Here is a 14,240-nt window from a genome sequence, read left to right on the forward strand (position 1 = left end):
TCCCCTGATAAGAGTCATCAAGTCTTCTGCCATTCTGAGCAGTTGCTGCTACTGAGGGGCAGGCTGGTTGGTTGTATGTCAGTGGCTGGGCCCTTGGGGAGGAACCTTCTTGGGGGTAGTCTTAGGTTTGGGCCTGGATGGGTAAGTAGTCTTGTACAAGGTTAGTTTAACTGGCAGCATTATCGTCGGTCTAAGCCTGGCTTCAGTCATCAGAGGTGTCTCAGCAGAAGCTGGTGGCTGCAAAGCAGCTCCGGACCTGACCACAACAAAAAGTCGACATACAGGCAGGGGAAGATGGATCTGGCGGCGTACCGGACTCTGAACGGGTCTCGGTAGAAGCCTGCGATGGTTCCTTGGCTGGCATCAGGGGGTGCAAAGGTACCTCACTGAGTTCAGCTGTAGCACTGAGTTGTAAAATACCAGACATGTGACTGGAGTCATCAGAGGGCCTAATTTTTTGAAGCCTATCCTTTTCCTTGTCTTTCTTTTTCCTAGGTAAGTCAGTAGCCAGCTGACCAACAGACACCATTTCCCGGTGAGAAAAAGACTTGCTAAAATGCCTAGTTACAATTTCCCCTCTTCTTTTTATGGTTCTAGCATTAAACAGGCCACAGAACTGGCAACCAAGGATGTCGTGGTCTGGGCCTAAACAAGTGACGCACAGAGAATGGAAGTCTTGGTGTGGGATCTGCTTTCCACAACTGAGACATTTACTTGCCCTGACATCGGTTAAAAGCAAGAAAAGGTTCCCCAATGGGGTATTTAGCTTTAGATGGTTTCCCTCACTCTGGCAACGGCCGACTGATACACTCGCAAACTTGCTTCTGCTTCAGGCTAAAGACTGATGTAATGGCGTTGGCATTTGCTCTTTATAGCCCTGACGACCTGACATCAGCCGCAGTCTCAGAACAGATGACACAGGAGGGAATCCTTTACTCTGGTATTCAGGCCAGCCGAGGGCTACCCAGCAGGGATAACCCACAAGAGATGACTGCAACAGTGAAACACGAAGAACATCATAACTTCTTTAACTGATGTTGTAAATCTTCATTCATTCCTTACTGATGGGACCGAGTCCCCAGTGGCCCTATGGAAGGATATTCCTGAGCACCACTGAGTCAAAGGATGCTCTTCCCCTGGAGACCTTATCCAATTTGCAATGAGTGATAAAGGTATGGGGGGGTTGTCCAAGTGGCTGCTGTGCAGATGTCATCCATAGAGGCTCTGGAATGAAAGGCCACTGAAGTAGACATTGACCTGGTGGAATGAGTTTTGATTCTAGTCAGTAAAGTTAATTTGTTCTGTTTGATAGACAAAGGTAATGTAATCATTTAGCCATTTTGACAAGGTGACTTTGGAAACAGCATTGCCTAATTTGGGCCTAAAAAGGTTATGAACAGCTAGTCCAACTTTCGGAAGGATTTGGTTCCAAGTAAAAACGTAGTTATCTATGTACATCCAACAGGTGTAAACGGTATTCACCTTTGTTAGAAAATTTGGGAAAAAGACTGGTAAATCAATGGACTGGTTGAGATTTGAATTTGAGACAACTTTGGGTAAAAAGGAAGGGTTAGTTTGATTAGTTCGAAGTGATACTCTCATTATAGAAAATCAAATAAGGGTGATTAACACACACGGCTTGTAACTCTGATATCCTCCTGGCTGAGGTGATGGCTACCAGGAATAGGGTTTTCCAGGACAGAAACTTTATGTCACGTGGCAGAAGATTCGAAGGGTGAACAGGTCAGGGTTTGTAAGACCAGAGTAAAATTCCAAGGTTCAGTAGGTTTTTTAATAGGAGGTCTCAGGTGCAGAACTCCTTTCATGAAGGTCTTGCTAAGACGGTGGGACATTAATGAAGCATCATTAAAACCATCATGAAAATTGGCCATTAAAACCATCATGAAAATTGGTGATACCCATTAAATGAACAGTAATAGTAGAAGCTGAGACTCCCGAATGGAGTAGAGTTGACAGGTATTCTAAAACCTTATGGACTGGGACTGAGAATGGGTCTAGTCCTTGTTCTTTAGCTCAGATTACAAACCTGACCCATTTGCTGTGATAGAGTTTCCTGGTGGAGGATTTATGAGAAGCCAGAAGAATCTTTCACACTGGGGAAGATAGGTTTATCTGCCTGGCAATCAGCAGAAGTGGAGATACCAAGCAGTCAGCTTGAGACGGTGAAAGTTGGGATGGACCAGACCTTGCAGGTGAGACAGGAGTCCCGGGGGTTGGATCCCAAGGCCCATGGATGGTGAACCAAGTGAGGCCATTGGAAGGGTAACCAAACTTGACGGGGCCAAGAGGGTGCAATGAGGATTACCTTGCTTCTCAGCCATTGCACTTTCTTTAAGAACTGTGGGATGAGGGGAATAGGCGGATAGGCATATAATAGACCCGAGGGGGCCAATCGGATATCAGGGCATCTCTTGGAGATTCCCCCTGGGGGGGTCAGGGCAAATAAGCTGATGCATTTGTGGTTCAAGGGGGAAGCAAAGAGGTTGTAGCAAGGTCTGCCCCAAAGATGAAAAATTTGAGTCGCTATTTCGGAGTTGAGAGAACACTCATGAGGCATCAAAATGTTTCTGTTCAGTTTGTCTACAATCAGAGGAGTTCCCGGGAATGTGCATTGCTAGTAGAAAGCAGTTGGAAGCTATCACCCATTGCACACTCTCAGGGCTTCCCGGCATAATGGGTAGGATCTGGTTCCTCCTTGCTTGTTGATGTACCAGACTACTAACATATTGTCTGATTGGATAGCAATTGTCCCTGATGGAAGGGTTGTTTGGAATGCTTGGAACGCTAGGAGCACCACCCTCAGTTCTAGGGCACTGATATGCAACTTGGACTCTAGGGGCGACCAAGTGCCTTGGACAGTCTTTCCCTGAAAATGCCCCCCACCCCATCAGGGAAGCATCCATGGTCACTGTGGCCTTGGGTTGATGGGGGGACGACAACACCATAACTCCTCCTCTGGCTTCAACTCAAAACTTGTTTGCATCTGTTTGTTGTATGGATTGGGTAATACATGGGGTGAGTTGAAAGAGACCATTGAGATGCTAGGAGTCACTAGAGCAGCCTGGTATGGAATCTTGCTAATGGAACCAGCGTGATTGTAGCTGCAGTTGAGCCCAGGAGTTGTAGAACCAGTGGAGCCGGGACAAGATTTTGAGAGAGTATTATTTGAAGTTGAGATCTTAATCTTAGTAGCCTGTGATGAGGTATGGCGACTCGGCAAGGTATTGTGTTGAACATTGCCCCAATGAACTCCAAGCACTGAGTCGGTCCCAGCTTTGAATTTTCTGTGTTTATTGAGATCCCTAGCTTTTCTGCCATATTCTGAGTATATGATAAGGTTTGAAGTAAGTATACTCCTGGTTGGAGCGGTAAGGAGCCAATTGTCTAGATATGGAAACACGCAGAATTCTTGTAGTCCCAGGTAAGCTACTACTACTGCCATGCATTTGTTGAACACCCTGGGGGCTGTGGAGAGACCAAAGGGCAGTACTCAAAATTGGTAATGACTGCCTCCCAGCTGGAAGTGGAGGTATCTTCTGGACCATTTGTCCATTTTTATGTGGTAATACGCATCCTGAAGATCTGTTGAGCACATCCAGTTGTCCTTTTCCATGAATGGAAGAATGGACTGAACCGTGACCATCAGGAATTTTGCTTGTCTGACAAACTTGTTCAGTACACTGAGATCCAGAACTGGTCTCCAGTCCCCTGTCTTCTTTGGCACTAAAAAGAACTTTGAGTAAAATCTGGATCCTATTTGGTCTTGTGGGACTGGCTGGATGACTCTTTCTTAGCAGCTTTAGGACTTGCTAGTGTTGCTGCATCCCTCTGAGTGGAACATCAGGGATTTGCCTTAGAGGCTTGGGGTAAAGATTGAAGCGGATATGGTAACTTCTGGTCACTATCCTCTACACCCATGAGTCTAACGTTATCGATTGCCAGGCTAAGTGGTGCAGAGAAAAACATCCCTTGACTGCTTCCAGAGGTAAGCAATCGGGCCGCTCTTCAGGAGCGTTGACAGGGTTGACCACAGAAGGAATCTCTGGAGCCTGGTTTCACAGGCCCCCTCTGCCATGGTAGAAGCATCTTCCAGATGAATTACCCCCTCTGCCCAGGGGGGGTTGCTCACCACATGTGTCGTGGAAAGACCCTTGGGATTTTTTGAACCACATCTTTCTGCCTCTCTGATTCCTAGAGTAGGATTGTTGAGGGATGGAAAAGCGAATGCCCACGGCAGATAAAGTCTTTCTGTCCTTCTTACACCTGGCTAACGTGTCCTTAACTTTTGGGCCAAACAGGGAAGAGTCCTCAACAGGAGTGTTGACTAAGGAAGACTTGAAGGGGTCCACAAAGTCACATAAGCGCATCCAGGCGTGACATCTCATGACAGTGCCTGAAGTGGCTGCTGTAGCTGCCCCCTTGGTTGTATGGAGGAGTTAGAAACGGACTCTAGGGTGGCAAGCTGAGAGGCAACTTTATCTCACATCTCTTCAGGTAATACCCCTGGCCAAAGTACCTGAAAGTTCTATAATCAGGTCCCATTGAACTACATGGTGCATTTTATACATCTCCAGTGACCATATGGTGAAAGTCACTGAAGCATAAGTCTGCTTCCATAATCTGTCTACCGTCTGGTATTCCCTGTTCGGAGGATAGACAGTTGAACTTTCTTCCGGAAGTTCTTACTTAGTGGCCACCGCCACAAGCATGGAAGCTACTGCTAAACATCTAGACCAGTGGGGGTGGTCTTCTGGTGGAGAGAGAATTTTATCAGACCTCCGGGGAATTGGTTCAACATTGTCAGGGGCCTTTCAGGCACACTGCACAATGAGCTTAATCAGCTCATCTGCAGGTGGGGTCACCCAGGAAGTAGAGAGTCAAGCACAGAAGGCTTGCAAGAATACAGATTCCTCAGTAGAAGGGTTGATGGGCTTCCAGTCGCCCCTCTGTTTCAGGATCTACATTATGGCTCCGAATGAGACATCTTCAGGGGTGACCATAGGGACCCTTCTACCTCATTAAAATCTGTATCTTCAGTGACGGATTCCTCAGGGGAATTGATGTGCATGCTCTTGCATGTTCTCTTTCGGGGTGGCTCCTCAGTTGGGTCTTCTGAGGAGGACTCCTAAGAGCAGATGACCTGGAGCAGGGTTTTTTGCTGCTCCCATTCTAGAAGTCCCTGCATAGTTGGCTGTGTCAGCTGCATACCAGAGGAAAGGGAATGGTCAGGTTCCAACGCTGGAGGTGCCAACTGCATGCTTGAAGAAGCAAGAACCCTCTCCATCACCTGGAAGGCAGGCCCACCTGAAGAGATGGGAGCACGGAACTGATAGGGACAACCTTGGAACCAGGGTCACACCCTGCTCCAATGAGCCTGCTTCCAGGATAGGAGCCTCAAGAGGACTAGGAGCTGCCGAAAAAGCCGGAACTGTAGCTGGCGCCATAGAAAAAATTGGCACCGAACTAGGGGTCATGGTGTTGACAAGACCAGTCATGGTCCAGAGGATGGCTCGGCTTCGAATGGAGCAAAGTCAAAAGGGTAGGCTCCAGAACCACGGAAGGTAACATCACAGGGACTGAAGATGTAGGCACAGGGATAAACATCGGTACCGAGGGCTCCAAAGCCTGAGAAGAGGTTGAAGGAGGATATTTCGGAGTCTATGCAGAAAAACCTTTGTCTCCAGGTGGGAGGGAAGTCTTGGTACGGGTTGGGATTCCTCTGGCTGCTAAGAGCTGATCAACAATCCTCACCACATCAATTTCAGAAAGGCTCCTGGTGGAATGTGTAGATACTCCGGAAGGAGAGTCAGGTCTCTCAAGAAAGGGACTATATTGCTGTCCAAAAAAGGGGTCAATAGTAGTTTGGGTATCTGGTCTTGGGCAAAATTTCAGTTCTCGGCACCAAGGACGGTGCTGTGAGAGAAATCACTGTAGGTGCCGAAATTGTGTCTGGTACCAAAGTAACTATCAGTACCAAAGCAGGTATCAATGTTGTAGGTTCCGTGACAGTTGTTGCTGACTTTAGCATCTAGTCATAGTATTTTGTGCTGTAGTAGTCAGTGCCGACACTTTTGGTAATTTTGGTGTCTGAGAAAATTTCAGTTCCTTGGAGCCTGGAGAATTTGGAACCAAATGGCTTCTCTTTTTCTTCTCTTTCTTTGGAGGTGTTGAGACCTTTTCCTCAGAAATGGCCTCCAAAAAAGAGTTTAGTAATCCCTTCAAGATTAATTTATTCTTCCGCTCCGGCAAAGTGTGAGAGCTAAAGTTTTTACAAAGTTCACACGGCGGCTGTAACTGGAGGTGAGGAAGTCCGAGACAGTAGACACATGAAAGATTCCCATCAGAGTTGGGCATCTTTTGCCCACATTTGTCACACTGCTTGAATCCGGTCATTCCCTTCTTGTCTGACATAGTGTCATTGTTAATAAACAGACTGAAATTGTATCACAAAATATGCACCGTTTTTTTTAATCAAAAGGCAAGCTGTTTGCAAGGAAAAAACACACATGCACACACACACACACACACACACACACACACACACACACACACACACACAAGGAAAGAAAATATTCTTTTTTTTTTTTATTTAGAGACAGAAGGGGGGACTACAACAATGGTAAGAGGATTACCACAAGGGTAAGGGAGGGGCCTGCACCAACAATGGTACTAAGAGTACCAAAAAGGTAGGAAAAAGGAAAGAAACTCACACACGAAGTAGAACAGTAGAAAGAACTATTAAACACTAGAATGGGAGGATTAGAAGGAGTAATAGAATATATATATATATATATATATATATATATATATATATATATATACATACATACATATATATATATCGCACTATGGGTAGGACTTAGCTTGAGAATTTTTTGGCTGGCGCGAGCTTGTGTATTGGCAGAGTCGGTTCCGAGGACGAAATCGAAACCCATCAGTAAGGAATGAATGAAGATTTACAACATCATATTATATTTTAAAGGATTGGTCATTCCTTTTTAGGTATATGCAAAGATTAGCTAAGCTACATGGACGGACAGTGAAATTTGCAAGGACACATGGTCAGAATATTAGAGTATTTTTATTTTTAATTTAAGTTATGATGGTTAATGGACTTTATTTCTTAAACTGTTACACACTCGTTACAGAACAGAGATGAGATTTGTAGAGTTTGCATTTCTATGTAGTTGTCAATAAAAGAATTTAAAAAATGGACTGTAATTACCTTACCTTCAGTAGCAAAAAAAGAACTGAAGACTGCATGTATTGCGATGTCTTTTCAGCTGACTTTTCTAGCTAAGTCCTAGCAGGGGAGGTAACCTCATGCTCTGATCCGAGGAGTTTGGAAATCTGATCAGAAGAATGACCACCCGTAGCTAAATGTTTATTTATATGTCGCACTGATATCTGTGCTGAACAGCTGTATAATATTCATCAGGTGATGGCTCGCTAGTTTTCATACAGTGACAGAGGGATAGATCTATGCATTCCAACACCATGCATTACACACTTATTCTTCACACTCTTTCATTACCTTAAAGCTATCAAATACCACCAAGATCCTTTTCCAGATTTACATGTACATACCATGATCCATGTTTTATGCATCCCCATGTGTTATCTTCCATGTATCTGGTCTGCTTCCACTAGTCAAATCTTTTGACACTTCTTCAAGCCTGTTCAGGTAATCTTCATTCTAACTTCATCCTTTCTGTCATACTCTTGTAAATCAGTGTTTATTTAGTACTTTATGGAACTCAGTAAGTGAAGTAATATGCATTTCAAAACTCCCCAGGAAGAAACAGTAGGACTTGACTAAATGAACTGACAGTGCTTAGTGAAGCTACAAGCTCAAATATCAGTGAGGGACTAGAACTTATAACCTTCTGAGCTTTCAGCTTTACAAACAACCATAACAACTAGCAAATAGCAATATACTCAGACTGCATAAATACTTGTGTCTCTGAGTGAATGAGCTGTGACATGTACACATTGCTGAACTACATACTATCTCTGTTACATGTACAGTGAAATAAGACGTGTTCACTTCCTGCTGGGGTTTGCAGAAGGTTTTAATTGAAACAGCTGCAATTTTCTACAGATAATGCACTAACCCATCTTCCAAATCAGTTAAGAAAATCAGGTCTGCCCTTCTATGTCTTTCTAGCTGACTTTTGCTACCCCATATCAAGTGTGTTGTGCACATGTTTGGACTAAAATGGTGATGTAATCCCATTTGTGATGTTACGCCACCTTAGGTCCCTTTTGAAAACAGGCCAAACAGGTCACTGAAGAGTAAGTAAACAAAGAGATTCCAGTACAAACGAAGAATATGTAATGAGCTTTTCACCATTTTTCCTTCCTCATTGTTTTAAAAGTTTAAATCCACTGATATTAAGAAAAGCTATTGATTGAAACTGTTTTCTAGAATTTCTTTCTTTTATTTCACAAATGCTACATGGAAAAGAAAGTGCTTATGCCACTGACGAATATTTTATTTTTTTTTATTAGAAACAGTTAACTATAAAGTGCTTACAGTTCAAAACAGTGATTAGTCACAAACAAAGCGAACAGTCCAGTTTGACACCATACAAGAGTACAGTTAACAATACTAAATAACAGTTAAAAGCAAACAGACGTAAATTTCAATTTGACAAGTATATTAACAATTTAAAAATAAAAATATTGCCAACTTTACACATAGTATAAACTTCTAAAACTGGCCAGAAAATAAAAGTCTGTGTGGTCCAGTGCTCAAAGCATAGGGCTTAGAAATGAAAACACCTTCTATATGTACAGACTCAGTGCACACTTTGTTGTAAAACTGAAGTGAAAAGGACCCCAACATCAACACACCTGCTAAAAATCACACACACACACACACACACACACACACACACACACACACATATATATATATATATATATATATATATATATATGTATATATGTGTGTGTGTGTGTGTGCAGATATAGATATATAGATGTATCTGTGCATGTATATATACTGATATATCTATACATCTACATTTATATATATAGATACAGCTATGTATCTCATATGGGCTATTCAGAACAAATGGAAAATCAGCATTTAAGATGAAAGTTGCCATTAAGAGCTCAAAGGGTCAACAATGCTGATCTGTTTTCTGAATAAAAGCAATTTGGGACATGATGTGATATTCCTCCTTTGTGTACCTACCAGTTGACCATCAGCTGCTTATTGTTGCTCCAATTACACCTTACTGCCCCTGGTACTACTTCCTCCCCCACCCTAGAACTACCTTGACCACTGGAAGGTTGGGAAAGAGAAGTGGAAACAAAGGGTGGATCAGACAGCAGTAACAGATATGCTGTCCTTTGTCTACTTAATCACTGCTAGAGTTAATTAGAAGCAGTATGTCCTGTTACTACCCTGCATACTTAAGAATGAAGCTAGTTGAAAATGTTCGAAATACAGAATGAAGATCCCTACTGCATAACAAGATAAAGAATGTTTTGACAGCACCCAAGGCTGATGTGCTGAATTAATCAATTTTGCCATTGTCAACTGCTGCATAGGCCTGGGGGGATGGGGGTGGTGCTATGCAGTTGAAGATCTAGGTAAGATGGTAGTGAATTTACAGAAAGTAACATTTACTTTATGTATCCCTGTTAACACTTGAAGCACAATAACTAAGTAATATATATGCATGAAATCCACATAAGCTTAAAAGAAAAAAAAAAACACAGTTCAATAACATCTACACATTCTACCAAGAACTTCTGAAAGAATACCCCTTCCCCTCTCTCCAGCATTTAAATTTCCCACTTCTGATACTTCCTTCTACCTAAACATTGCCAAAGGATACAAAAAATATTACCTCCAATTTGGAATTTTATATAGGAGAAACAGACATTAAGTATTCATCTCGTCTCCATTCTACCACCCCTCTGTGATTAACATAATCAGTATACCTTTGGGTATGTATTAGAAATTACATGCTGCATACCTTGGTATGTTACTGTCGGCCATTAGACCTTTGAACTGAGTGCCTGTCACTGCCCAGATCTACTTACTGAATGGTAAACATAAACTTGACAGTATATCTAATAATGACATTATTGTCCTGAACTGTACTGTTTTAGAGACAGAAAGTAGAATCTGACAACTCCTTTATGTTTCAGCAGTACCACAGGTGTATTTTCCTGACTGCTTCACAGTGACATAGCTAGATATTTTGGACTGTTTCCACTCCCTATAAACATGGTTATAGTGTAAGTATCATCATAACTGACACCAATATTTTGCATTTGCCGTATGAATTATGAAAAAAAAAACCCACACAAAGCCTGGGATTCTTAGACATACACTGCATACCACAGTGCTAATTAGCACATGTAGTGGCTATCTACATGGTGAAGGTAATCCTAAGACAGCAGCAATACATGCCTGATTAGTTGTGATCTGCCTCACACAGCAAACTCATTTAATATTAACAAACAGCTCAGGTGTGCAGCACACATGTATAAATCCAAGACAAAGACTTTAAATTAAACAGTGTACTTACTGTTATGCAAGCATACAGCTTAACTTGAAATGTGGCAGTGCTACGCACTTTGCTCACTTTTAATTCTTAACTACAAAGCACAATCAAGTGCGTAACAAGATCTTTAAGTATTCTGTAGGTTGCCAAACAAATGTGCATAATTTCATGTATTCATAGGTAGGTACTAGGTTATCAGCCCAAGGGCCTAAGTAAGCCTAGCCAACAAGGTTCCCTGGCTTGCACCACCCAAGAAAGTTATTTTCCTGTGCCCTTGTCGAGCAGAGCCACAGAATATCCAATAATCTTAAATCAAGCAACTTCTTTTGCTACTACCTGTATACTGGGCAGGCATATTTTGAGGTAATAACTCACAATACTCAGAAAATACAACCAAGAATGTCTGTAATAAAATCATTATGATAGTTTATTGGATTTTCAGAAAAAGCACTGGTACCGCAAAACTTTTCAGTGGTACTAAAAATATAAAATCACACCATATGCCATTCACTCAGTGTCACCAAGTGTCTAACTCCACAGAATGCATAGATACGAATTTTTATAATGGAATGGGTCACTGAAAAATATTCCACTTCCTTAATCTAATTCTTCTATAGTTATTTTCACTGAAAAAAACATTATTTTGCAGCAATGACTGTGTCATATTTTGCACAGGCACAGTAATGCAGCCAGAAAATTTTACTTTATATTCATAATCTCATACTGGTACTTCTGTGGTGGTGCAGCGTTAGCGTTGTTGCCTCACAGCTAGAGGCCCTAATGCACAGCTTGTAAAATACGGCTAAAATACATTACTTGTAGTTTTTAAGTTGTATTTTTATGAGCCATGTGCTATGATACTTCTTTTTGATTAGGCATTCTCAAATTTGTGGTTTCATGTTTCTTTAACTTCACTTCACAGCAAGAGGTTCTCCGGTTCGATCCTTGGCTGGGGTGCCTTCTGTGCGGAGTCTGCATGTCCTCCCTGTGGTTGCGTGGGTTTCCTCCAGGTGCTCCGGTCTCCTCCCACATCCCAAAGACATGCTATAGGTGGCTTGGACACTCTAAATTGACCCTAGGTGTGAGTGTGTGCATGTGTGTGCCTTCTGTGGAAGGTTGGGTGCCGGGGCTGGCAACTCAACACCGTAAGACTCCACTGCTAATCATGAGCAGACAGGTGATCCGCTGTGGTGACCAGTAACTGGGAAAAGCTGAAAGAAGAAGATGTTTCTTTTAACTTTTCTTCTATCCGTATCTCCAGATTTGCAAATCCAACTACATTTAAACTTGGCATATTAGAAAAATTAGGTGCAGACTGAAACAAGGGAAAGGGATGGGAGACTGGTATAATGGTTAAGATGTTTACCTTACAAACACAAGGTGCAGGGTTTGTTTTTCACATGGGGTAATTGGCTAAGCTTAACATGGCCCACAAGGGCAGTTAGCTTAGTACGAACCTATGAATCTAATAAATTTCACATAAATCTGCTGAATATCTGTAGGAAATCTGACTTGGCAGTGAATATAAATATGCAGTATGTAAAAAAATAGAAAGTTTGTATGTACATCAACTTTAATAAAACTATTGAATTAGATTTTCAGTAGTTTATTAAATGGCACAGATTCCTCTATTAGTATGGGTGATTATGTTTTTTTGTCTGTCTATAAATGCCATTATTTAATGGTAGTGCATGGAGTTTCATTACTACGCTCCTCCAACAGTTAAATAACATACTAGTTCAGTGTTACTCTAGCACAAGACTCGGACTTAATAATGCTTAGAATCAGAATTAAGACTTAATTAATAAGAATGTTTACAATTGTTAAGATCATGTCTGGGTCTAAAACCTGACACTGCCAGCCAGTAAACAGTAGCAGCAGGACATGAATTGGCTTTGTTTCAAATCCATTTCTGCCTTCTGTCTACTACATTACATCAGCTGTTTTAAAACAAAATGGTTCCCTTAGACAAGGAATATGGGGGGGGGGGGGCATAAATCACTTCCACTGCTTTACTAGCTTTCAAAACATTTTTTTTACTTATTTTACATTCCACTCACTATAAAGAATTATGAATGAACAGATCTCTGATTGTAATGTATTATTATGTGCTCTCGACATAGATGCTAATATTCATCTCTCCAGCTTTGTTCTCAAGGAGAATTTCTTGGCATCCATATCTCAAACACGTAATATACGTTATTGTCACAGACCCAATCATAATCCTCTCTATTGTGTCTTTAAATTTACTTCCACTTTATAAACATACTTGCAGGTTTCGGGTATAAAAGCAATATCTGCATTTGTACTGGCAAACAGGAATGCAAGGCACTACTGTTTTTATACATTTTCTGAAAAGGCTAGAGAATATTCTGTGTTTTGGTCACAAGACATGGTTATGAAACTTTTTGGTGAATTATACCCACTTAATACAGACACACAGACTTAAATTACACCAAATGTTAATGCCATCACTAATATTTTTTCAGTATTTGGCATTCGTTGCCTTTATCTTCTCCCTGTCTCTCTCTCTCTCTCTCTCTCATACGTGCATCTGCACTCAGGTTCTCATTCAAATATACAACTCCTTTGTGTCTTCATTTTCCTGAACAAATAAAATGCATACACCCAATCACACCCACTCTCTTCATTTTCCCAGACCCTCTGATGTATAAAGCAACTGTCCCCACCTCTGTAAGAGTTCTAAAATGCCCTGGGATGGAAGCTGGATAGTTATAAGCAAGGAGACCAGCACTTGCAATATCAAGCAAGTCAAACTGAATCTCATTTATGAACTCTTCCCTGTTTCTTTCTTTAAATATGCTGGCTACTGCACTTAAAGTGCAATGAAAAATCAATGTAAAAACCTCACTCCTTCACCTGCACATTGTAACTATCCATCTCTTAGCAGACTCATCTAAGATCTTACAAACACTAGCTTCACAAAAGACAAGATGCTGCTCTGAAAGAGATGCAGCTTGTTTAAAACACTCTTGCACAGCTCAAGATTCTGGAAAAAGTGCTAGAAATATGTCCGCAGTCATCACATTCAACTTTAAGGAATATGCTTTATTTTTTAGGGGGAGGGGACATTTCTATTTTGCCATGTGTCAAAGGCCCGGATATCAAACATGTGCTTGCAGTATCCCATTGTCTCAATCCAGTTCATGGACCATAGAGGGGAACTACTACCATTTGCAGAATGCTTACGACCTATGAGTAACCTGCCTGATAACTGCAGTAAGCCTAAACTAATTCTATTAATACTTCTAAAGAGCACTTTCATTTTTAGCTAAAATCCCTCAGACCTTTACAAAAATTAAGTAATTATACATGCAAATACCATACCACACTATACCATACCATACCCATTACACAACACAACTTAATACATAATAACAAACTGTTTGGCAAAATGCTTAAAACCTATGTAGTCTGCCTGTTTGTTGCAGACAGCCTAAAACAGTTGTAATTAAGACTGCTAGAGATCTGTCATTTTCAGCTAAAATCCTTCACCTCCTTACAAGAATAAAGTAATCATACATACACAGACCAGACCAAGCAATACTACACCATTTCACAACATAACGTAAAGCATAACAAACTGGCAGAACACTTGACTGTTGCAGTAGGCCTAAAACAGCTGCTCTCCACCCCACATTTTAGTCATCCTCCAGGAATCCTAGTTTGATT

Source organism: Protopterus annectens, chromosome 4.part0 (assembly GCF_019279795.1).
Source record: "Protopterus annectens isolate FY-2018-M chromosome 4.part0, PAN1.0, whole genome shotgun sequence".
Taxonomy (NCBI): domain Eukaryota; kingdom Metazoa; phylum Chordata; order Ceratodontiformes; family Protopteridae; genus Protopterus; species Protopterus annectens.